Genomic DNA, 27,320 nt, shown 5'->3' on the forward strand with positions numbered 1-27,320 from the left:
GGAATCCTTTCCTATCACCACGATAGATGTATAAGCAAAAAAACCCCAGAAATTGGGTAAACTCTGCCAAAAAGCATCCTGCCCTAGTAGCAATCTGCACAGTAAACTTGACACCCCTGCTTCATCATACGCTTTCCAATTCCAGTATCATTAAATAGTAATTGTTCTGCTCTACTTCCTGTTTTGAAAAATGCTTCTCTTTGCTTTGCCTTCATAACAGCCTCTTAAGTCATTTAAGTTTTAATATTCTCACAATGAATGGCTACAAGAGGGAACCTTGTTGAACTGTATAAATTTATTTCAGGACTTTGAAGATGCCATCATTTACATTAGTTCATAATTATTGTAGCTGTCACTACCAACTGCCTCATAATGCCTCCATGATAAAGGGAAGTATTAAAAGGAAAATTTTCAAAAGGATTCAAAGCTCCTATTTTGGTTGCTGGATACAGCCAGCTATCACATTTAAGTGGCTAGAGAAAAAGCAGAGAGCTCTTTTAAGAGTGTGACCGTGAATGACTTGTCCTCATGGATGTCTGTGACAGAACTAAGAACAGACCATGCATCCGCACCAGTGAAGGGACCGCCTTTAAAACTCAATTTACAACTCCTGTAAGGCAGGGAACAGCAGAAACAGTTTGTAACATCCCAGCATTTTACCTCTGCAGGATATGGGTTCTTTATCCAAGTCCGAAAATGTCAAGCAAGGGCATGCAAATTCAGGTGAGGGAAATGCCTTAGTTTATAGAAAACAAAATAAGTTATATATTCAGAGGTGGGAAAGAGAGGGGTGGGGGGTGGTAAGAAAATGACACAGTAAAAGTAAAACTGAGCAAGCAAGAGATAATTCTGATAAAATAGGGAGGCAAGAGAAAGATTAAGTATCCAGATGAGTAAGCAATCTTTCACAGCCACCTTAGTGTTCAAACACTCTCTACATGCTGTGTGTTTGGTACGTTGTGGTGCTACAAAGCAGGCTCCCTCATCTATGGTACATGCACTTTCCTACTGAACTCCACTGTGTGCATTGCTTTGCTGCACTTGACAAAACAAGGTTTTCAATAAATAAATAAAAAAAATATCAAAGAATTGGGCACAATAACAGGAGGGAAAATCCACCATGGCTGCATCATGCACTCAGTACCCCTCTGGCTGCTCGGCCAGTGTTTCAGAAACATAACCAGAGCAGAAACCAGCATATCAAAAGGTTCTTCACTGTCATCGCACTCAGGAAGTTTATAACCACCTTGAAGCGAGACATCATTTGTAACTGTGCTGTTTGTAGCTGTTTCCTCCAAGCAATATTGGGCAATAAGCACACGTCAGCATGGCTCATCTCCAGTGAGGGAGTGACCATCGGTCCACCCAGAGCAAGCTCTGTGCCTAGTGATACATTTACTGATGACCTTGCTAGCAGTTTGAGCCCCCACTCCCAAGTTCAACAAAGTCAAGCTGGACTTGCTGCCAAGAAGACTGTTTCACCCGCTTCAGCGGTGACATCTGATTGCTGGACTAACCCCATGCATCTGACACACGGCTGCCTGCTGCCCTGTTGCTCACTCCTGCCCTCTCCACTTCTGACTCGAGATTTTGCGGCATCCCAAGCTGCAGGTTTTAATAAAAAGGCAGAAAGCCCCAAAGCCCTCTTTGGTGTGCTTCCTGCAGAGTGCCCAGCCCGTCAGTGGTGGGTCTGTAACATGAAGGGGGTTCATAAACTGCAGAGAAAGGTAAAAGATCTCCTATCACAGCTGCCCTGCAGTCAGCAGCAGGGTTGAAAACTGCAGAAGAGGACCCAGGAGTAGGACCTAAGGCGTAATGAGATGTGGGTATTTATTTGAAAGAACCTATAGACCAAAGGAAAGTGTAAGTTCAGATCACCCCAGGTATTGCTTCAAATTTCAAAGGAATTAACAGCAGTGCATGTGTAGAAACTCTCTGAACACTGCCAGAGCATGCGATAAACCCCTCAGGAGCTTCCAGAACAGGGTAATTACCTCAAAATTGGGAAACCCTGTCTTCAGCATGAAGGTCACTGACATTGTACCACTTTATTTTCTGCAGAGTCTTTTTAAGAGCCTTTAGTAAGACTAAAAAGCTGGATCACACACTCTCACATCAGTGTGTTCACACCCACCAAGACAAGAAAGAGTTGCTAAAAGCCTGCAGGGTGAAAACCTCTCTGCCAAAAGGACACTCCTCCAGAGGTGGGGGGTCCCACACGGGGTCCCTGCAGCTGCCCTTCCACCCTTGGGTCAGTCCATCCCTCCCTTGCCTCTCCAGCACCGCACCGAGGTGGCTCTGCAGGCCAGATTTCCACCAGCTGGAAGCAGGAGTCCCCCAACCAAACTCAGTTCATGACTATATACCTCTAGAGTTTGGCATTCGGCAGTTTGGGACACAATTCTCCAGCATTCCTGTGTATTGGGTGTCGGTGTCCAGGCTGGGGGGCTGAGCCCCTCAGAGGAGCTGGTGGCGCCTCTGTGGAAATGCAGTTCAGAGCGGGCAAAGCCCCACACGGGTGGTGAGTGCGAGGGAAAAAGCGTGAGGAACAGCCCTGCAGCACCCAGGTCTGAGAAGGAGGGGAGGAGGAGCTCCAGGCACCAGAGCAGGGCTTCCCCCGCAGCCCCTGGAGGTTGGTTTCCCACCAACCCACTCTATTTTAATTGGCAAGAGATTAAATTAATTTTCCCCAAGTCAAGTGTGTTCTGCCTGTGAGGGTAATTCGTAAGCGATCTCCCTGTCTTTATCTCAACCCACAAGCTCTTCTATCTTATTATTGAGGAGGGGAGTGAGAGCAGCGGGGTGGGCAGCTGGAAGCCAGACATGTCAACTCTCCACAAAGTGTTTAGTCATTCCAGGGGAAATAGTTAATATATTCCTGAGTGTTCCCACCCAGAAATAAAATTAATTCTAATCAGTTATTCCTGGAAAACCCAGTTCTGTCAGTGGCATTACAGCAAGCGTGACCTCCCTGCATCTGCATACTTCTTGATAAAAGTAAAATATCAAGCTGAAAGAAAAGCAGAGGAGCCAACTAAAAATGGTGAGAAGAAAAAGGTGCAAGGAAATCCCTTGCCCTGATATTAAGGGACCTAAAAATGAATTAAATGTTCATTTTATTCTAATTGCTAATTGTGTTTTTATTCACCAGTATCTCTAGTTGGTTTCAAATATAATCTCAGCCCTGGTTTTATGACAGAAGACTGCCCTAGTAAGCAATTTTACTCTCAGAGTGACTTGGACAACAGACATTCATTTGCAACTACAAGGCAAATTTAACTGCTAGAGACAAGGCAGCAGAAAACACCTTCTAAAGGAATAACACAATTGCAAAAAACGTATTTTTGTTCAGAAGACAGGCTGTCTAGATAAGACTTCTCAGACACACAATACTTCATTGGCCCTCCACCTCTCTTCTTGGGTCACTGCAGATGAGGGGAGGCAATGAGGCCCCTGATCTCACAGGCCAGAAGAAGTGGAAGCACTGGGGGCTGCAGAACAGCCTTAGAGGGAAGGGTTTGCTCTCCCTGCCACTGCTAAGGGGCAATGTGATGGCAACTGCTACAAAAGAGGAGCTGCTTTTGCTGCAGTAAAACTGCTCCCTACCTTGCCACTCCTGCCATCCCTTCCCTGCACAGGCAGGAAGGACTGCACAAGCCAAAACAGCCAACCCTCATCTCCTCATCCCCAGGCAGACCTGGCAGGCAGCTGCAGGCTGATGAAGTAGGCAGTGGGCTGTTCTTCCAAGGCCCAGAGCTGGCTCTGCTGTTTGCCTCTTGGAAAGCAAGTGCAGACGCCTGAGTGTTGGCAATTAAAATGATGCAATACGTGACACGTATCACTCAGAAATAACCTAGCAACTGGATGCTTGCACGCCGTACTGCAGATAAGCCAGTGCTGATAATACTTGAACTTTTATGTCTCTCACGGAGATATTTGCCACAATGCCCATTTTGTTCTCTGCTCTTCAATCTGTATGTTGAGTTAGTTTTATCACTGATCATGGGAATCCTGTGTGGACAGAGGGGATTTGCCAAATCCAGGAATAATGCAACTTGTGTTTGAAGATGCATTTTGCTGGGTTTTTTTCATTAATCTTGGAAGTTATGCAATAATATTAAAAACTGAGCCATCCCAAACAGCATGGTAAGATAGACTAGAGGAACAGACACAACCTGGATAATCCCCTTCACAAGCTCTTTTAAGAGCTTGTCTCCGGCACAAAGAATATTAGCTCAGTATTTAAACACCACTCAGGGTTCTGACAGAAGGCAAGAAGTTCAGTGGAGCTCTCACCACACGTTGGTTATGATAAACTGCAGTGGGAGGCACTGATGGAGAGGAGAGGTCAAGCAGGTACAGCACCTGAACAGGCAGAGCTGTGCTGTGTGACGTGGGGTAGGCAGCGATTCCTTGCAAAACCAGGTGTGTCTGCACAGCACAAGGTGGAGCCAAGCAGAGAAACATGACTCAATCTCTGCACAACTCATTCACAGCTATCTTAGATCCTAAAAACAACAGTCATGTTAACGTGATGCTCCTGCCTGGGCATGGCTAAATCAGCTTTCCCAAATATTGTGCAACGTAGCTGCTCCACGGCCTGTTCCACAAGAACCAGTCATACAAACAGATCTTCTTGTTCCCTTATTCTGCCTTGTCGGTTTAGGTCTGAAGCAGCTTCCAAGAAGGTCCACTGGACTGTTTAAGCGTGCCAGGTCCCAGCCTCAGCACTGTCAGCTGGATGAACCACACTAAAAGGCAGCCAGGACCCCAAAGAGCACTTGGAGCAGAAGAGGCTGAATGGGGTTTTCTCAGTCTGAGTATGGTTAAAAGTTACATGACCCAGAAGTTAACAAAAAGTTGAAAATGATGCAATTGTAAAAAAGCATGAAAAACCTCAGATGTGCACATGAACAGACAATTCTGCACCAGAGAAGCAGGTGGCTGAAGAGGTTTCTATGTGCTATATAACAAGTGCTTGATTTCTCCTAGAGCAACCCACATAAAAATAGATTTAAGTTCCCTCAGGTCATATTTACTAGTGTTCCCACCTCAAATAAAACACCCACAAGAGGTATTTTTGGAAACAAGATATCTGTATATATTTGGTGTCCTACTAGTACTCCACACTTAGAAATCTTGGCAATACTTCCCAGTCAAACACAGTTACAGGTCTTACCCAGAAAAATGTTCCTCATGCACATAAGGCTTACTCACGCTCTGTACTCACATGGATTTGAATGACATATTTATGTGAGTTAAGGTTTGCAAGAAATTATCTTAAATGTGGTGATGGAGCCGTCAGTATTTTCATACCTAATTAAATTAATTTGGAAAGGCATATTTATGGATTGGATTAGGCATTATTAATACAGCATATTGGCAATGGAAGTATGTCTTTTAATGATCAAGGAGCTTTTGGATAGGATTTAGTAACCTTAGAAATGCTGTACTTTGATATATCACATTCTGTCAGGGTGGTTTTTGCTTTTTCTTTGCCTAGGTCAACCAACTACAAACCATGCCTCTAGCAAAAAGTAGCCATTGAACTGATCACTCCTTAAGTTTCAGTTCCTAGTCACACTTAATAACCGTCTATCCCCAAATCCCTGCAAGGGACAGGAGAGTATCACAGTGATACAGAGCTCACATCAATTTCTATGACACAGAGTTGGTATTGCTGGCGCTAGAAATGCTCCACTTTCAGATGGCACGCCTACAAGCCCAGAGTGCAGTTTAGGGAATATACGATTAATTAAAGGAAATTTAGGGAACTGGGACTCTGCTTCTTGTCCAGGCACTTTTTGCTTCTTTTTTTTCTTTTTTTTAAATCTGACTTCAAACACAAGTATCTGGTATTTTTAAAGACAGAGATAACAAGAAACCAAGAAAGGGGCATTACTGCAAGATGCACTCAGTACTCACACTTCAGGTGTTTCCTCAAATTCTATGAAAGCGAGTTTGATTAATCTGGTCACAGGCATGCACTGCTTAGATTCTGCTCTTCCCAAAAGGAAGTAAATCTAGCGCTACACAGTTTGCAGGCAGTCTTTAATGCATCTTATCAAGCCTGCTTATTAGGAAAAGCGAGTGATCCTTCCGTATTCCCGAGCAGCAGACAACACACTTTGGTAAGGAGAAAGTGGTGGCTTTGAACAGAATTTTCTCCCTACTGGTTTACAAGACATCATATTTTAATTATTTAAAAATATCAATTAAAATAGAAACTACTTAATATCTTCTTTTAACATCATAACAGTGACTTTGCTACAGCAAGGAACAGTGAGTCAAGTGTGTCCAGGGAGCACTGGACTGTCTTCAAACAAGTCTGTTGGCAGCTTAAAGGCTTCTGAACATTATGATGTTAATACAGCTGTATTAGCTTGTTCACATTAATAAACACATGTGTGGGAAGGTTTAACTCTCTGCATGGCAAAGTAGTTCTGTTTCTTTGGTTTCCAATGGGACATTGTTTTAGGCCCAGTCCTGAAAGGAGATCAAAGTTGGTGAAAGCCTCAGAGTAGGCGTTCAGTGCTTGCTGGTGGGCTGTGCTTCTAGCTGCTGTTGCAGAGAACAGGCATCTTGCACTATATTTCATCGATGTCATTCATAATCCTTTTTAACCGATTAAAATTATGGGCTGTCTGGTTTTCAAACACAGCATCATCCAATTTGCATGGTCCAGGTCCTCTTCCGCAATGAATGATGGGCTCGGTAAGTGATATTTACCAGCTCGTCATGCCACTGCACTGCAGCTAATATGCACTGAACCTTCAGAAAAGCAGTGTGGAATTAATTCTCAAAAGGAATCAACATTCATTTGATTCTTTTCCTGTTTTACCTCTGCATCTCTGACTCCAGTGATTTCACATTAGGAGAAATAGGCAAACCCTTGAGCACTCTCAGCAAACATCCAAATGTGAACTGCTGGAAATCTATGGGGAGACTGCCAAAGGCACCAAATGTCAGCCAGGAATTCAACTTTCACCGATGATCCATGATCCAGAAGTCAGCAAGCACGGAATAACTTTGCTGGCATTTTTATTTTTTAAAGTCTCCCCCTGTGGCCACTTACATGTGTCTACAATTTTGCATTGTAAAACCAAATGCCGTTCTAAAGCGTAGACCCATATAAAGGGAGACACTGGAACACCTTACACAGACTCACCACATAGATCAAATGACCGATTTTGCCCTCCAGGAGTCTCAAGGGCCTTCAACTACTGAAATTAACCCTTGTCCTTCAGTGCGCTCAAGCCTGTAGTTTTACAGTGCTCCACAACATTTAAGAAAACACAGCTATTTAGGTTCCTTAAAACACTGAGGTTTTAGAAAGACCGCTTCAGAATCCACATCATACCCATTCCTTATGACAACAAGAGTGTATCAGGAACACATGCAATACACAACAAAGAAGCCATCACAGTTCCTCTGATGTTGACATCTGCCTGAAGGATCTGTGGATCCTACGTTGTACTGAAAGTGACGTTTATCTAGATAAATGTATGTCTACGTTTTACTTGTTTGTACACACATAGGTAATATATGCACTGTACTCCCACGTAAAGACTTCCCTGTGGAACCAAAATATTATGAATACAACTGCCATTTCAATGTCAGCGGAGCCAAGTTGCTTCCCTGCGACATGCAATACACTGAACCTAGTCCAAGGCATTGCCGGCAGCTCCCTGAGCAGCCCCGAGTACCTGCAGTACTGCCCCAGCACAGCCTAAGGTCTGGGAGTCACCGGGTGGTTGTGATCCAGCCCGCAGGTAACTCCCCAAGCAGGTGGCAGGGGAGACAGGCAGTGCACTCCCTTGCACAATACAGATACCGACGTTTGCCACAGAAGGGAACTTTTTAAGCAATCTGTTAGAAATAATCAGTGTTTCATTTACATAATCTCAGAACACAGTTGAGCCTGAAAGCGCTGGCTGCCCAGCTCCAAGACTCCTGGCTCAGCAGTAGCTCCAAGTGCTGCTGGGTTCCCCCTGCCCACATGAACTGATGCGGAGGAGCTCAAAGCCCCGGGAGCCGTAAGAGAGCAAGAAACCACAGAGCTTGGGAATCATGGCTCCTACGCTTCCAGTTGTGTGGCGCATTGCCCAGAAGGTCTCATAGTACCCGTGGCATACGCCAGGTCCTCAGGGATCTCCAGAGGCATTCAGCATGTCAAGGGTATCCTAGAGCCACAGACCTCACAGCTCACCAGGAGCCATGAAATCAGGCATGAAGCCTGTCAGAACCCATCCCATGTCTTTGCAGAAGATCACAAAAACTGATGCTTTTGCAAAATATTTTGGTATCAATGAATCTGCCTTTTCTGATGGAAAACTGTTTTGTCGGGAAGTTCCCACCTATCTCCAGTCTGTAGATCCCTTAGGCATGTTAAAATCAGTAGAGCTGCTACACTAATGTCCAAAGTTCTTGTATTAAATTAATTCTCTGAATAATTTTAACTTGTGCAAAAAAAAATATTAGACTTCTGTTGAAACATTCAGAAGACATAACTGCCCTGTAAATGGGGTGCTAGGCTGGACCTGCATTTCATTCTCCACTTCACAATCACATTCATGCGTTATCTGCAGCCCCGCTGCGCTCTTAACATCTTCCTTTCCTTTGTCCTGACTACAAGTTCTTTTTCTGCTTTGCTCCCGACAAGCAGCTTGTGCAATCACGTAAGCAACAAGTTCATATCGCTAGCAACCCTGGCATTTTCTGTTTCCGAGGAGTGACCTCAGCAATATGTTTTCAGACTGATTTTGTCCTTCAGTACCAAGCATTTGCAAGAAAAGAACAGTGTCTATAAATTTAAGAGTATTTTGCATACAAAATACTGTCTTTTATGGTTCACACAGAAAATTCTCTCAGGTAAGGTTCTGGGATCTTTTAAGGTACACATAGAACAGGAGTCAAGAGAATGTGTTTTTATAACATGAATTCCACTAATACACTTCTTTGATCCTAAAGGAAGGTGTTGCTCATTAAACGTGAAATGGATGGTTTCCTGTTGTCACCATTGCACTGTCATTGACAACATTTTGCATTTTTTTCTATAAATGACACATTCAGTGTCACACTGAGGCATTCAAGCAACATTAGGTAGAAAAACTCCCCCCTAAAATGTTTGAGTGGAGAAAGCCATTATCATCTTCTTCCAATGAAAGCCTCAGAAAAGGTCTAAGCAATATTTTCTAAGCCCTGATTTTTCTATACAAAAAACATCTAATGCTTTAAGTAACATCACAGGGTATTATTGCAAAGCTTACCTAGCAAGCCCAAGCTACATAAACTAGCTGTAAAGCTTTTAATTTGTCTAAAGAGATAATTAAGCTGGATCAAGCATAGTCAGGTGTTACAACTCAACAAAAGAGTTTGGCAATTTTCCTTGAGAAAATAGGAACTGCACTAACTAGTATGACTTTTGTCTCAAGTCATCCAGTATGCAGCACCTACTACAGCAATAATTAATATGGCCCACATTTTCAGAATTTCCGAACAGAATAATTCCATTTTTAGAATTTTATTGTTATTCTGGTTTTAGAATTTTAGAATCATTTCTCCTGATTTACCTAAATTGCACTCAACAAATGTTTGCCATGAACTCAAGTGCAGGTACATAATTACTGATCTTTTTTTGTATGTAACTTATTCATGCACATTACCTGAAATTTGACTTCTCTTTTCAACTTCCTGCTGAACTGAACTGGAATAGCATCATTTGTTATGCTAAAATATTCATAGTTCAAAAAGTGAGATTAGCTAGTATTTTATAGCCTCAGTCAACTCCTTCAGACAATTACTTTATGGTCAGGAAGACTAAGCTAATAAAAGCAGATAGAGTTTGAAACATACTGCAGAGTCTGAGCTAAAAATCTACTGAAACAAGCTGCAGAAAATTCATTTGACTCCCAGAATTTCAGGTGTGGACTCAGTAAATGACCTAGTAAAGACACTGATATACAACCATAGCTTCCTAACCCTTTTCAGTTTCACATCAGCAGCTGGATACAGTTTCCTGAGGTTTATTTCAATAAAAACCTTTTTCAATCCATTGGGACACAGAAAGAAGGGAATCTAATTGACTCGGGCAGAAGAGGATCCCAACAGTTTCAGATACTCTGTGGTTTGAATTTAGCTGAAGTCTCCAGCAAGACCTGAATAGCCACATTCTTGCCACCATCTGACAGAAACTTCTACCTTGGCATACACCTACAAGTGTTGTTCCTTATTTTACAGTTCAGAATAGGCTCTATATTTACTGTAAAGAGCTGACAACATACTAACTAGAACCTTTAAATTACATGCACGGTGTGCTTTACCACAGGCAGCAAAAGCTGCTTCAGAGTTCATCCTAAATGAGTGGCAATTGGCATCTGTAGAAAGCAACCATCTTTATATTTTTTTTCTCTTCCAACCTGATAATGAATTTTGTTTCTACTTTACATTTCAAACCCTGATTTAAATATATTGGAAAGATAAGCAGTAGCCATATATTACACACAGTGTTATTATACAGGTTATATATTGAAGCACCAACTAGCTCCTGTCCTTACAGCCTTAATACTTAAACTGACCAAGTATTCCAGAGAGTAAGACAAAACATGCAGCTACAACACTATTGGAAAAATAAATAAAACTCCAATCGTTGTAGGTAAAGCCAGTAAAAAACACAGCAAGCTGTGGTACTGCATAATGAAAGGAAAAGATTATACTGTGTTAGAAGAATTAGGCTTCTTAATGATTCTAAAATCTATACAGCAGCCTAGGTCGCACAGAGCTTTCCACTGAATTTAGTGACTGGAAAATTTGATCCCCCATTTAATTTGATTTAAAGCTCTGGAACCAAAGCATTTGTGCGTGCAACTATTTCCAACCTTTTGTTTTGATCAGTTTTCAGCACTTGTTTCGACAGTACCTACTTCACAATTGCAATTTGCTCAGACTTGTAAAAAGAAGACATTTAATTAAAAATGCCAATATTAAGAGTATAGGAACAGACCATTGAAAGTTACATTATTTGGGTCATGGGTGCCATTACAGATACCTTCCTGTTGTTAAACGGGTTACATGGAGCAACTTCATGCCTATACACAGAAAACAAAAATCAGCCACTTCTACCGATCAATGAAATGGGAGCAGATGTTTTCAAAGCAGCAGAAAACACAAAGGTGCACACAGAGATTGAGTTATCTTAGCCTAGTGAAATCTATTCCTGCACTGTATGGGTTTGTTTTCTGAGAATTTGACAGCTGTTTTACTGGCCAATACACATCCACTGCTGCAGTGTCCTAGATCTGTTTTCCTGAGTGAGAATTTGACAGCTGTACAATTATTTCTAGAGCAGAACATGGAAACGCACTGATTATTGCCTTCATCTTGCTTTATGAAATTCAGTTTCAATATGATGCCATATAGCTGCTACCCTTCCACATCAGCTACTTGCCAGAACTGAAATTCGGCAATGAAAACACGAAAGATAGGCCTTAGGTTAACACACACACACAAAATCTTGTTAATTATCTGAAAGACTTGTTTTTTTCCATCGAGGCAGAATGAGCTCAAGATGAGCTGCTTTTCTGGAAATGAGGCCGATGTAACCTCAGTCTGGTGGATTTCTCAGTGGGTCTTAACGTTCCGGTTAATTTTCCCGATTCCCAGCTCTCACTGGTAATGTCCCTCAGAGACTGTTTGACCAAGAAATGCCCCTTTCCTACTCCCCATGAATTGCTTTGCACCAATTCTTGAACAACTACCAAAGTATCTCTCTAAATCTCACACTCCTTCACCTCTCCTTCCATCCATTCTCCTCCATTTTCTTTTCTTCTTCTTCTTTTTAAAGGGGGAGAAGATTTGTGTATTGTTTTGTTATTAGTTTTCTGCCCTTTGCAGTGACTACTCTCTTCATCCCTGCCACCCCCTTGGAGCCTTCCTCTCACTCCAACTCAAAGAAGAGCTGCATGTTGCAACTGGTGAAACTCTGGTGTGGTTAAGGGCTGTGCCAAGGGCTCTGGAGAGAAGAATAGAAGCTGAGACTGGCAGGAAGAGGGAAGCTGGCTGATTTTCAAGAAGCTGACTACCGTTTTATTCATAACAAAGAAGAATTGATTAGAGAGTAATCGCCAGCTATGTGGCTTTTCCCAGGTCCAAAACCCCACACAAAAAACCAGAACTGGATATTTGCATAGTGTTTCTAATCCAGAGGTCTCATAATGAATACCATCACCCCTTCACTTAGGAGGAGAATCAAGTCACGGAAAGGTTAGATGATTTTCCCATACAGCAAGGGAAGGGCAGAGCCCTGGCTGAGATCTTCTGGTTCCCAGTGTCACAGTGACCCCACAAGGTCCCTACAGGGCTCACGACAGCTCAGAAAAAAATCTGTAGCAGAACCATGGTAGCACAGAGCTCCAGCACAAGCTGAGTGTCTTAGCCATCACCCCAGTTCTTGGTGGGGCTGGCAGCCCTTGCTGATGGGCAGCCTGTGACCGAGCACCAAAATCCATGAGCCAGCACAAATCACCAGTGAAGAAGGCAAAGCTAGCCACACCAACTGCAGCATCCCAGCTGGGCTGCACCTCGTCAGTCTGAAATCCCCAGGGAACACACACCTGAGCACCGCACTGCTGGGGTGACACTGCTGCCCACATGTCAACTAACCAGTTTCAGCCCATCCTGGTGAACCCACTGGCTGTAATATGGAGGTTTCCTAGATTTCCTGTCAGGAAAAGATAAACTGCAACAAACAAACAGATTTCCCAACTCACCAGGGTGACTCTTCTCTGAAGGATTATTCAGGAACTATCATCAATTTACTGCCTGCCTCTATCTGTCTTAAATTGTGCATGATTACTTTGTTTAGTTTTGCTGACATTTGTGTTTTGTTTAAGGGTCTCTTTGTGCAATCTTTTGTGTCTGCTTTAAATAAACACTCTTCCTGTGCTTGTAGCAGCATGCTTGGGTTCAGCAAGATGTCTATCACTTAATAACCAAATGAAAAGTTTAATCACCCAAAAGCTAGCTTTCAACATGCAGTTAACAAAACAGAAAAGCTAAGGGTGTTCCATATGCATTTTTCTCTCTATTTCTTCTGTTATCACATTTGCTAGTCCAAGCAAGTTTAGTGTTGTGTACTTAGTCCTGTAAATATCAGCTCAGCATGTGGAAACAGGCAGCATTTATTCTTACTTTGCAGTCAGAATCAGTCCAATAAAGAAAAACAATTACTCATTGCAGTCCTTCAAAAAACTGTTTTGTTTTTTGTTACTAATCGCTGAGATTGTATGAAACAGAAAGAATATACACTAATGGCTTGCTGAGCACATCAACTGCAGAAAATTGGGCAAGCATATCTGAGCAAAACATGACATGGAAACCAAACAGGAAAAATACAAGTCATGCCAAGGTGTCATTTTTACAAAGTGACTTTTTTAAAAAACCAGAGAGACAAGTTAATGTCCCAATATGGGACAATAAAGCTATGTTAAAAACACTTGCCATTAACAGCCATCTGCTCTCTGCAATTTGGGGGTAATTTTTATGTACAGCTGACAGCTTTGCATCATCTTTCCTCCTTCGTGAAGGATTGTGTCTGTCTCTAGTGTACAAAACCTCTGAGAAGCAGGATCTGTCCATTACACTGTGGCTCTCAATAAGCTTGTGCTGCTAATAAATATGTAGCATTCTGGACTGGATTTCCAAAGACATATCAAACATAAGATTTGGAAAATATATATATGTGTATATATATTCTAATAATATTCTGGTTCTCTCTCATAATATTCTGCTCGTGTCAGCATTGCCTGTAAAAATCAAGAGGCAAAGTGTGCTCACTGCCCTTGACATATTGTGATGGTAAGAAAAATCAAGACTGCTTTCTCACTGTTCCCTAAGTACGAGGATAGATCTCTGCTTAAGCCTATCTTTCTTGATCAGAATGTCTCTGGTGTCCTTACACCTTTTCCTCCTGTTTCAACTTGTCTCTTCAGAATATTTAGTAAATACAATTCATGTTCACACCTAAAGTAAAGCTACCTTCTTTTGTTTTGTTGTGTGTTAGAAGTCTTAAAATACACACGCAAAACGGCAGGGTCACACTTCCCTCATTTGCAATCCTTGCAAAGAACACTTATGCAAGAAAAGTGCAGTGAAAACTAAAATTCTATTAACATTCAAATCACGCTCTGACTACCATTTCCATTCCTTGGATCTGATATAATTTTAATATACATTAGGAATAAGACCAGAAAAAAAGAAACTCGGGCAGCTAAAAGTGATTTGTCTATTGCCTTGTAGTGCTTCCTTTGACACACAAGATATGGTGGTCAGATTCTTCCACAAAATCAAGATCAACCCCGTAACTGTATCCCACAAACCAACCGCCCTCTAAACACTAGGCACATTTATAGAGTATCCAACCATGGACTACACAAATCAGTAAAAACCTCTTTGATACAGTCACGAACTGTTGATGGAGCTATACTCAACTTGATCCTATTCCATGTTTCAAACATCCCAAAGTTGAGGGGTTGGTTTTCATGCACTTGAACAAAAAAGGACAATTTTCACAAGTATCATTCAAAGTCAAGTTACAAGCATCTTCAGCTACCAAAGACAAGCTTTGAGTACTGGTTCATCTAGACCCACTTAAAATGAAGCCAACCCAGTGCCTTTCCCCGTCAAAGAAAACACATCTTCTTAAATAGGTCCCCTGAATAGGAATTTAGACTTGTATGTAGGTCTAGGTCTATTTTTGAACTGAATTTTCTTCAGCTTGTAGCAATCTACCAAATGCAATCCACATCATCATGTTGGCTTTGTTTCATGCCCTCAACTTCCTCACACTTGGGTCTGATCCAAGCCCAGAAGTATAACAATGTAAAGACGTGCAATTTTGACTTGAATCAGCTCCAGATCATTATCGGGATCTAGTATTTTTCTTCTGTGTCATACCTGAACCTTGGTGCAGATGACCTAAGAGGAGGTTTCAGGAGATAAGTCTCTATGCAAACTGGGATCCTGGTGTTCAGCAACAGTGAAGCAGACACAGTATTACTGCCTGTCACATCACCAAGAAGATAAACAGCTTAACTACAGCACACACCTTAGACCTGAGCCTTTCTTCAGGTAGCTTTTTGTTTCTGTGTAACAACAGCCATTCTTGTGGTACAAGACACATCTCACCTCTACTGCATTGCAACAGTACTACAAACACATCTGAATTGTGACAACACCACTCCATAAGGTCCCCTTTATGAATATTTTACCTTCTTAACTCTACATTCTGCTTATAAGAATCAGCCTTACCAAGATTCAATCTTTTCAGGTAAGCCCTTATTCCCTTACCCCTTTGCTAAGGGTTCTGCAGTAGCTGGTTTCACAGGGTGAGATGATCATTACATCGCTGCCTCTCAGCACGACATTCTGCAGCTCCCAAGTGCTCCTAAGCCCCATCCATCATTTAGTCTCCATGCTGGATTTCCTGAGCTCCTGCACTGTACATGATCACAGGATTCCCAGCACCCCTGCATTCACTCTGAAGTCTAGCACTGTTTTCCTCGTATGGCTGAGCCCCACATGAATTCCAGTTGACGGAACTGAGCACCATTATTGTGATTGCTCCGTGCTCTCACATGGCAGGCACTGTTATGCCATTTTCTATTTAAGAATTGCAGGTGGTTTCAGCCCTGGTGCTTCCCCCCACCTAATCACCAGTATAACACTGGCCTCTGTTGGGCTGATCCCACAGTCAGTGCTCACCTCCTTACCAGTGGGCTGAATGCTAATTACCTCTGACTCCTCTGAATCTCACCTCTGTATGGTTGTGCTTGGGGTATCTACCACAGGTAGTAAAGCTAAATGACATAATTGATGTTTCTTTTTTTTTTTTTCCTCTCTCCTCCCCAACTCTAATTTCTTCAAATAGCTACAGAACTTACTTTAAGACAACCTTTTCCTGTCTTGTTTCCCTGCCTATCCTGTCTTTCCCAAATGTTATAGCTTACTTCTTATAGTTTTGTTTCCTTTGAAACATTTTCATTTAGAAGGTAAGGAAATTTGTGCTTTGCATGTCTGTAGGCATAGAATAAATAAGAATCATGCGTGTGTTTCACATCAGCCTGCTATGAATATCTATTTAGTCATCCATTCTAGCAACCCATATACCTTACTTCCTTCAGTGTCTTATTAACTATCCACTAGAACTGAAGGACTCACTACTTTGCACTGATGAAAATTACGTATTGTGTTTTAGCGTACCATTCAGTTCCTGTCTCCCACTCAAATCAGAAACATCAGAAACTATTTTTTACCAGATTTGCAGCACACAGAAAATTTAAAATGCCTTTGGCAAAGCCCAAGATGAGGAGTACAGCTGGTACAGGCAAACCATTTAGATTTTGCAAAAAGCTTATCAGCTAAGCTGTGATTCTGCAGACTAAAACAGAACTGAAGTCCATTGAACCTAAACAAAATACTCTCTGCAGTTTCAGATAACTGACTCCTATTTGGCCCTTTTCTACGTAGAATTATAAGTGTATGGATAACTGAATTGGGTTAAAAAACTAACTTCAACCCACGTCTTCCCCAGAATTAATCTCAGAGTTTACATGTCTTTTTCCTGAGATTTTCTTACTGTTCTCATCAGCTTCTTCCTGTGGGGCCTGCAAACACACTTCAGGAAAAAAGCTTGCCAGGATATAAGAGAAATCTCACGAGAAATTCTGTTGTTGGTTCATTTCCAGGAAAATTCTGCAGACTCAAGACATACAAGTAAATTTCTCCAAACTGGGGAGACAATACCTGTGATATCTCCAACAGCAACAGTGACCGCTTCCTGAAAGTTGCTCTCAATCATCTCATTTCTCAGACCCTGCCTGGATGTGAAAATGTCATTTCCAGTCTGAGCAGCACAGTCATAACCAAAACTTAATCTAAAATAATGAATTTGTTTTGAGTTCTACACAGGGCTGCAGATAGCTTGCTTGGAATGTAAAGAAAATCAGAGGAAGAAAAGCCTTTACTGTTCCTCCTTGCCTTATTTTCTTGGGCATAAGACCCAGGTGTTTGTGAGTATAGAAGAAACTGGTTGTTCTGCTTGGGCTCAAGTCTGTGGTTCCATGAACATTTCTTTAGCAACACCATTAACTTAATTAGCTGCTGTGCTAGCAGGAAGGCATGTCTCCTGAGATACTGCATGGGGACAAACAAGGGTCCCAGAAGAACCACCACACTAAACAGGGAGCACGCCAGCATACTCAACCAGAAACTCCGTAGTACCAGCAAAAAGGAAACAGAGAGGACAGGAAGGCATCTGAAATCCAGGAAAGCTTTCCTCAGGACTGACAGTGAAGTTAAATCTCTGTCTGCTGGTGAGCCACGGGTCAGAATGCTCTTGCAACACTAGAATGCCATTTTCCATCTCAACAACACCTATCTAAAAATAGAAAAAAAAGCCACCAACATTAAAATGGGTCACTACATAAAATCCCCAAGTAGTAACCACAACTCAAGTTTCCCTAGTCCTAATACCAAGACACTATCTATCCTCTCATGCTCGCTTACTTTGCCTAACAAATTAGACCATACACAGACATGCTTCTCTGGATCTAGCTGCACCGGGGGTGAGGTTACTGCTCTCCCCACTCTCACCACCTTGGTTCAGCTAACATTACAGATAATACCCAAGTCCAATTAGAAAATACTCCCACAAACAGCTCTCTTACACCGATCAAGAACTCTCCCGACTTCCTTAGTGCACAGACAGCATGCTCAGCAGAGAGCCCAGCACTCTCTGCACACACTACACGTGCTACAAACACCAGCCAAAGTCGGCTGCTCAGGGGACACAGATGGAGGGATTCCACCTTCTGCTCCTGATCACATGTGGATAAATCCTGGGCAGTGGACTGCTCTTGATTTAGAGCTTTCTAGATGTTTACAGTGTATTTCAAGAAGCTCAGGAATGTCAATTCTAAAAACATTTGCAGGGAACTGAGGCAGCTCTAGAGCCGGGTGGCAACTGAGCCGGATTAAGAGTTTTTTCCTTTTTATTTAAATCCAACTTTAGGCACTGACACCTCCTATAACATCTAGTTCCAAATCACACACCTTATCTGCTATACTTGGGTAAAGTGAGAGAAATGCTTCCTTGATCAGTATTCTTAAGCTATTTACATAAAATACATGCTAAATAATTCAGGAGACTGCTTTGTAAAAGATAAAGTCTTTAAAAACAAGAAAGGCTCGAAATAAAATTAATGAAAAACACTCCAGAGTATCCTAGTTCTGCTGCTGTTGAGCCTCAAGTACTCTTTTTTAATTATTACTATTCAAAGAAGAAAGGGATTTTTCATTTCTGAGACAGGTATTAATCTTGTAGAACACATCCCGTGGACACACACACCTCAGTACACCATTAGGCAAACAAGGTCAATTCTTTCTATCGATGAAGCTTTTTCCTTGCCTTAGTTGGTGATTTTTGCCCAGTTGCTAGCCAGAAGTGTAATCCAGAATTTTACTTCCAGTGGTTGTAACACCACATTCCCACTCATAGCAAAATTAACATCTGACCTAATGCCCACTGAAGGCACAAGAGAGATCCTCCAGTTTCACTGGGGTGGAAGACCAAGCAGATAGCAAAGTGCTGACTAAATCCTAATCCTAGCAGTTTGAAATACATAGAGTTTACTTTGGGCATTAATTTTATACTGAATTATAGAAGGTTAAACCCTTGACACGATCAAAGAAAGGCAGATTATCCAGATTAACCAAATCACACAAAAGTTCTGATTTATGAACAGCAAACTAGCGTGGTCAAAGAGTTTACTGAATAAAGACAAAACCGCCAGCTTGTCACACTTTCTTTTAACTTACTTAAAATGACTTCTTGTTGTTTTATAGTGGAATAACTATTGAGTTCACCAGGTCAGACAACTATAGGAAGTTGCCAATCTAACCCTAACTCCTGTAGCCCACAGTCACAAACACACAGGTTCAGCAACTTAAAGCAGTTTGTGTGCAATTCCTGGTGAGAAATTCTTCACAGCTTCACAGGCCCCCTGCTCTCGGGTGTCTGTTTGTAACCTGGATCTTTGCAAAGTGTAGTAATCACATTTCAACAATAAAACTTCTAGAGGTAATTTGATTTTACGCTGCCAGCCAGCACTTCATTGCTAATACTTATGATGCATTACGTATTTGTCTGAGAACATTAGCACTCAGATAATTAACTCTTCTGCTGGGTGTCCGGTTTATGCTCTTCACTGAAAACACACTGCTCCCACAGAGACATGCCTCGCATATAAGCAAATCTAATCCCTAAATCTCTTATGTGGTCAGTAAATTAAAATCTAGGTTGTAGCAGTTAAACGAATTCCCTTTTCCCTCTTTTTTTTTTTCCTTCGTTTTTTGGCACTTTCTAGCAAAACAGTTCACATACAATCACTCAATGGCTGGAAAGTAGGCTTGGCAGGAGCCGAGGCTCAGCATGGCTCCAGTCAAGACAAATGGCTGAATTATTGTGACGTTAGTAAACAGGTAATTAGTTTTGCATGTCATTGTTCACCACCTCAAGCTCATTACCGAAGTCTTACAACACTCTCTTTAAAAATTCAGACCTGTTTGACCTGCTACCAGCTATAGTGCATTTCAAGCACTCACGGATAAAGTGCAATCTTGTCAAACTGAAGACACCTGCTCCCAGCAGGAACACTACTTATGAACTGCCAAGTCTTTTGTTACAGTACCTCGAGATGCAATGATCTTTCCATCTGGAATAACCAGCATCAACTTGGCTGCAACCACTGTAAAGCAACCTCTGAATATTTATTACCACATGAAGTGCATACAGGTATAAAAGCAGGATGTACGCAGATGCAAAAAGGAGAAGACTACTCCCGATAACTTTTGCTGTTTGCCACCCAAGCTTTTGAAATTAATTTGCTTTGGAAACTGGCTCCTGGCAACAAATTTCAGTTCTTTTTTCTCTACCATCAGGTCTGTCAGAGTGAAGCTCACCCCTGTATATAACTCATTTCACAGATGACAAAATTAACTCAACATTATCTCCCCTTTCTGTAACCCTTGTTCTCAAATTTCATCAACTGTTGCTGATCTAGGGTGGGTAATTCATGCTGTGGATTAACCAAGCTCTGTCCTTATCTTTCCCCCAAAGCCTCTGTTGCAGCCCAGTGCCATACCCAGTGTGGCACACTGCTTTAGGCTCCACTCTGCCAATGGGGTTTAAAGCTGCTCCTATTCCCTTCTTCACAAGCTTTGCAGAGTGAAATATAAATTATAAACTTTCATATGCTGAAGTATTTCTCTTTGCTTCGGTTTTTGCTTGATCTTATTTCCTCAGCTATTCACTGTGCTCGATAGTGCACTGTGTTCCTCAGTTTACTTCTGATTAACAGCCATGTTAATCTGTTTTGTTCCAAGCACTAACTAATTCTTACTGTCTCCTCTTTATTTTGTGAGGGCACAAGCGGTGATTTAAGCTAATCATGTTTTAGTATTGTGGTCATTAAAAGTCTAATAAAAGCACAGTCTAGGGCTTGGGTGAAGGTATCACAGAATTTTGGTTTATTTCCAGCGTTTTCTTTGCTTCAACACCTTCCGCAAGGGCAATGAGAAGCCTCCTCAGGCTTCCACAGGCAGTTTAATTCAACAACACCTTCCTTGCTCTCTTCTCTGCCCTCAAGAGACCTCAATGAGCAAAGTCCATTCTGCAGCACTTGATCATATATATGCAAATGTTGTATTTAGAATTTGGAGCCCACTGTGAGCCTATTTTTCTTGAGCTGTTATTTTAAAATGCACTTTAAATCAATTTTGCAGTAAACATGGGGTATGTTTCAGTAACAACCATTTTTCTCCTGATTAGTAAATTACTGTTGTTTCCAATGTTTCATTCTAACTACTACTTGCTCAGAGTCACAGGAAAACAGAGCACTTAGTCAAGACAAACTTCCCTTTATTTCCATCTCAGCAAAGCAAGGTCTAGATTACTTTTGGAAAAACAGTTTTCAGCTGACAAAGTGAAAAATGTTGCATAACAGCAAACTTATAACATGGTAAGAAAGTTTTAATAGAAGGATTACCACTTTCTGTTGTAACTATTTTAAAAGTCCTTTAAGACTTTCTGCTAAGAACAGATTATTATATTTGCAGTATTTATGTAATTTCTATTGGCTGGCTGTGTAATAATTTATGAAAGTTGTGACAGCACAGTGCTTTAATACAGATTAAACTGCATTGAAAGAGGAAAATACAGCAAAATGCCACTGTGCTACACAGAATACCAATCCCAGAATCATCTACAATTTTAGAACAATTGAGTTTGAAAATACAAATTGTGTTTTCCCAACCATTGGACAATCTCTCTCAAGCACATGGGTTTCTGTGTGGGTATCTATCTCTTTACATGATGTTATCTGTATTTCAGACCCCCATTATGCAGGCTTCTGAAGACACGAGTCATTCATATCATCTTCATCCAGAGACAACACATATTCTTAATGTTGTATCATTGCACATTCAGCATGGGCCATATGTCTTATAACTGTTATCAGTGCTATTTGTATGCATTTCTATTTATAAAGATGGGCAATCGTAATGCAAGTCTTAGAGGAAAATGAAGGTTTTAACTTTCTAGTTCATGGCAGAACCGTCCAAAACAACCTCAAACAGCTCATACAGAATGACCGTGATTGTATCAGGGTACTGCAGGGTGAAGAAAGTGAGGTCTGTCCTACTGGACAGTTAGATCACGTCTCTTTTTAATGATGCTGCTCTCATCTACAAGCCTGATAGATACTGGAAATAGTTTCTCATAGAGGATTTGTCTTTAGGACAATAAATGGAGAATAAGTTATCTTCCACGCTGGTTTGAGGCTGATCAAGAATTTTGATGTCCAGGAGATCAGCAAGCAGATCAGTGAATTGATCAGAAGTGAAACATAAATGCAGCTGATGACAAATACTTCCTATCTATATACCTGTGGGTGCACATGAAAATGTACATGCGAGCACATAAACCCCATGGATTTGCCTTTTGCATTTGCAAAGTTTCCATTTTAATTAACATCAACTATAATCGTATAGTAAACTAGGCATAATAACAGTAATTAAGACCTTGGCCTCTTAAAACACATCAGACACACACAAAGGCAAAATCCAATTTGGAGAAATATATGGAGCATTCAAAGGTTGGTATTGAGATTCTATCTAGGATACCTAAATAAACAGGCAAATCAACCCTATTTAACAATGAAAGTGTTTTTCTTGAGATCTCAAGAGGATTTCCAATTATTCACAAATGGCTAACCGTGCGCTCCTTTCCCAGAATTATAAACGAGTCACCAGAAAATAGCAAGTTTGACAAAATTGTCCAACAGGCCATTAACTGTACAACTGTGCTAAATAGCCAGAGACACGTCTAAATCTGCCAGAACCAGTGTCTCTCAAGTCTGCCAAGGGGATAGATACTTCAGCTGCAGAAATACCCATCTGCAGCTTGCCACCATCTGGACCTTGCAAACTAAGCACTGAAGTGATGGGCAGGCACAGTCCAGCTCAGGAGTGGCTCTCTAGCTCTTAGCCAAATCTTTATAGTTAGAGATGGTCATACTGAAAGGCAGTTGGGCTGGCTTGACCGAGGTAGACATTGGTATTCACAAAAAAAATTGTTTTATTCCCTGTATTCCTTCAAAGTCTATTTGGTATGTAATTCTAAAGATTAACTGAACATACTGACAGTTTAGTTGTTTTCTGTTAAACATTCTAAAGCCCGACAACTGGGATTTTTCATGGGTACACTGTCTTACAAATAAATTCACCTCACCTCATCTGATTATAAGGAGCTCCTTCACCCAAATTACACAACATACACACCCAAAGAGATAATCTGGAGAGAGGCCTGTGAACAGATATAAGGTTAGACTGGCCCCATGGGGAAGACCTGAAGGCAACGAGCATGGACATGACACAGCAGGGCAGCAAATTTTTACTCAGATTTCAAAAAACCCAGCACACCCATTGATGCTGTAACTCATGTAAAACTGATCAGAGTAGGTCTAGTCTGTAACATTTTCAAGCCAGTAAACAAACTGAGCATATTTTTTCTTTAAAGAAAAAATATCAAAACTCCACTGAAGCTTTTCAAAAAAGCATAACAAATTGGTCAAGTAGTCTCTACCTCTTAAAGCATTTTCTTTCTACAAGTGAGGAAGGGGGGGAAAAAAATCACCCCACAACCTTGATTTTTTGTAATAAAATTTAATACTGCATGCTTTGAGTTAAAACAATATGTTAGAGTGAAAAAGGGGGACACAATGACTACAGCCTGTCTTAAGAAATATTGCTAAAAAGGAATTTTAACTAAAAAACCCATGGTTTTAGATATTTTTAGCAATACACCTGTTTGCTTTACTACTATGAAGACAGGATCACGAGGCCATGCTTATCTACTTTTTGTACTGGCTGAATACAAACACTTCTCTAGATCAGTGTTGCACCCTTCAAGCACAGATTTCTCCGAAGCTTATCCTTTTCATAATACCCCTAGAGAAAACTAACAAGAGTATTGTTTTGAGGTTATGTTGCAGCAACAGGACACACTGACTTGTGAGTCTGCAAATTGGTTTTTGTTCGTCTAATGTAAGATGATTCATAATCAATTATGGTTCTCATATCAAAGGCTCCTGGTTGTCTTCAAAACATCAGAGAAGGAGCCATTACCATCAGTAGCAGGCATGTGTAGAGTTCTTTTTAAGTCTTATGAAATCAACCTATTTCTACTTGTTATCTCCTGAAAAAGCAGTGTTCAGCCTCCTTTGAGGCTCATGTTTGAACCTGACACCAATGAAACAAGAAGAAATCCTTCAGGTGTACCTGAAGTTTCTTCTCAAGCCATCAGACAAGTCCTACATAGTCTCTTCAGAGTTGAATTCTATTACTTCTATCACTTCTCTCTGCTCCGGAGGAGGCATACATAAAAGTGTGGGTCAGGCTTGCAAATTCAGGTTATTAGCTATAGGAATATCATCCCAGGTTTACCTACTTGAGCACTCCAGGTCTTAAGAACTGCCTTTAGAGTTCCGGGGATGTTTCTGCATTTGCATTCACTTATTTACAAGCTCGGGCTATTGAGCATTCTTTAATCACCTACATTCCTTAACCACTTCTCTGATGCTTTTCTACACACTAACAAAATCTTAGGTTCATAAAGTTTTAAGAACCAAGTTCCAGATAAATCCACAGCACTTCAAACTTCTAGAAGTGGGCCATGGCCTTAAGGGCTAAGCACACGATCCTACACCAGATGACAGACACACACAATGGCTAGTATATGTAGATTAATCCTTTTCCTGACTTCAAGCATTTCTTTATTTATGGGCAAATGCTAAGCAGTGATTGAAAGGAACAGATACTGCCCTTTAGGGCCCTTTGGCCTTCTTCTAAAGACATATTATCAATTTCTTTAATTATCGCAGTGACAGAAAACCTTGGTGAAATATTCAAAAGGGGGAGGGAAGAAAACACATGTTTATGTTTATTTAGGACCACTTGAAAACAGATTATTCTAAAGATGGAAAGAGAATTATTTGACATTTAAATAATTAATTTCAGCAAATCCATTAAATGGGAACCAGTGTAACATTTTAACTGATTCAGCACAAGTTTTCACTGATCAGCTTCTAAATTGCTATTTCTAAATCGCCACTTGCAGAAATTTTAGCATAGCAGAGTGTAAATCACTAGTCAGTCATGTGCCCCATGTACAAGACAAAGAACTAAGATACAAACAGTCTGGTGACAGCCTGGCTATGATAATTAGATAAAAATCATGCAATTGAACAGAGAACTTCTATCATTTCCATCTCCGCGAGCAGTTTCACAGTTTATAAACATTAAACCTTGGACATTTATTTCAGATAGTTAAGATCTACAGCAAATCTTCTGACATATTGTTAAGCACTATTAGGTTTCTGTAGTTGAAAAGCAGAAAGCATAATTTCTCAAGCTTCATTGTTTTGCTTAGAAGATAAGAAAATTAGAAGCAATAGTCTGGTTAAGACTGCTCTAATCAGAGCAACAAGGCAGGATGAGAAGCAGCTTTTGCTGGTTCAGATGAGCTGCATCAATTCTCTGCTGCAGAGAGCATAAAGAGTCAAAACCAGGCAGTTGCACAAGGTCAAAAGTAAAAGCAGCAACTTAAACTAGTCAACATTTCTTCATGCTTGATTTATTTTTATTTTTTTTAGGCGAAGTATAGTTGTGAAACATCTATTTTTATTTTTTTAAATGTAAGTGATATCAGACATGTACTGCAATCTCAGCTCAGTCAAGCTGAGTAAGGTTAAAGAAGGGAGCACCTTCCAAAGACATTGCTGCTGTAAGTGCTCCACACAATCTGGTAAGCAGCACTGGTTTGTCAACGATGTAACGGTTTAAAATGCATGGGGTTTGTGATGTTATGCTGACAAACAGGCAGTTGTGATTCTTCTATATGAAACATTATTTAACCTGCATTCCAGCAAATTGCTTGTCCCTGGAGTTGCAATTTTTCACACAAGCCATAAAGGCATTTCTAAGCCTTGAAGTTCAGACCCCAATTCACATGGTACATTGTATGGGAAAAGAAGCTACACCTCCCAGTTTCCTGCCAGGTCCCAGCTGACAATTACTTTCTCTCTGACTACATTCTTCCAGTATTTTGAGTTTAACATTGTGATTTTCCATTTTGATTTCTATCAATGTTATTTTGTTTCACTGTGTTCTGCCAAACAGTGTCCTAACTTGACAGAGCTGGTATAATCTATATATAGTTTGCATATTGATTCCTGTAGTACTTTGAGATCCTTCAGACAGAAGGTTATCACAATATAAGGTTCCTTCATCTGTCATTTAAGGTAACCTTTAAAAGATACAGAGTTCAGTCCAGATGTTTATCCAAACTGTTCTAAATCTTTGATGTCTGGAAATCCAGAATGAACAGGTTTTTTGAGTGACTTTCAGTACCACTTAATACCAATTCAGATAAACTACCATATCATCCTGTCACTGTAATCACATGGGATGCTAATAACGCCTACCATTTCTGTAGAACTTTATAAAAATGAATCACCACAACAGTCCTTCACAGTATTATCCCCATTTTATTATTGAGGAAACAGGGTGTCTGATATTATACCATTAAGTGACCTGCTCTTTCAATCTAAATAGAAATGAAAGATGCAGAAACTGTAACTTTCTGTGAGAGAGACACTTTCCCAGCTTTTGTTTGGTGAAATGCTGTTTAAATATTTAGATCCCACAAATTCTTTTACCATCACAGCACATTGATAAAAAATAAAGCAAGCCTCTGCATAATCAAAGTAACACTCTGTTTTGACTCTGCTGTGACTTAGCAGCAATATTTCAATTTATGGCAATTTTGATCATGGTAGAAAAGTCAGCTGAATGCAAAAATAAAGACACATGCCACTGTTCGTTATTTTCTCATGCAGTCTGGAATGTGAGATCCCATCCTTTGGGTAAGGCATGAACCGCCTGAAAATTCTTGACATCATATCAATTCTCCAAATAAAACTAACAATGTATGTATCACAGACTGTAACACAGCCCATTATTTAATCTATAGAAATCCTTCCTAGTTCCTGGTTTCCATGAAAGGTTAGTGGTGTTGGAAAATTTGAGGGTTGTTTTTGTTTTGTTGGGTTGTTTTTTGGGGTTTGTGTTCTTTGAAAAATCCCAGCCTTCATGACTAACACCACGGGTACTAAAAAACCTTGGAGAAAGCATAGTATGAAAAAATGGTTTTGTATCTCTATCAGAAGTCTTAAGGACTTAAGATGCTGTGTTAGCTTCACTAATCACAGAAGCCAGAAGGAACAAACCAAAAAAGCGTTCAGCACCATCTTGGACTCACTTCCAACTGAACATTTATGTGTCGTGTAAACCTCGCTATATACAACTCCCCAAAAAACTTCTACAGTAAAATAGTCTCTGCAAAATTAATTGAGTGCCAGTTTGGCCCTGCTTCACATTCAACAGAATCATCTAAGGAGAAATTGCTGAAGAAAAATCTGCCACAATTCTGACTTTCAGGAGTCACAACCTGGGACTTACCCCCAAAAATTTCAGTATTGGTTTCATGTCAACTACATTCTAAATTGTGAGAGATGCAAATGTTTCCACATCAACAAACATAACTTCCTGTCTAAGGCTAATGGAACCATCATGGTTCCATGATTATTGTTGTGAAGTTGGGATTTTCTGGTAACACACTCTTCAGTCAAGACCATTTTGAGATTTTA

The 27,320-nt window shown here is 40.8% G+C and overlaps 1 long non-coding RNA gene across 1 annotated transcript in view; it reads right to left on the bottom strand.

Annotated features, from left to right (window-relative positions):
* LOC141965713 (uncharacterized) overlaps positions 1 to 27,320 on the bottom strand; it is an 87,233-nt gene that overhangs the window by 55,982 nt on the left and 3,931 nt on the right. The window lies entirely within an intron of this gene.

The sequence above is a fragment of the Athene noctua genome, chromosome 13, assembly GCF_965140245.1.
Source record: "Athene noctua chromosome 13, bAthNoc1.hap1.1, whole genome shotgun sequence".
NCBI lineage: Eukaryota > Metazoa > Chordata > Aves > Strigiformes > Strigidae > Athene > Athene noctua.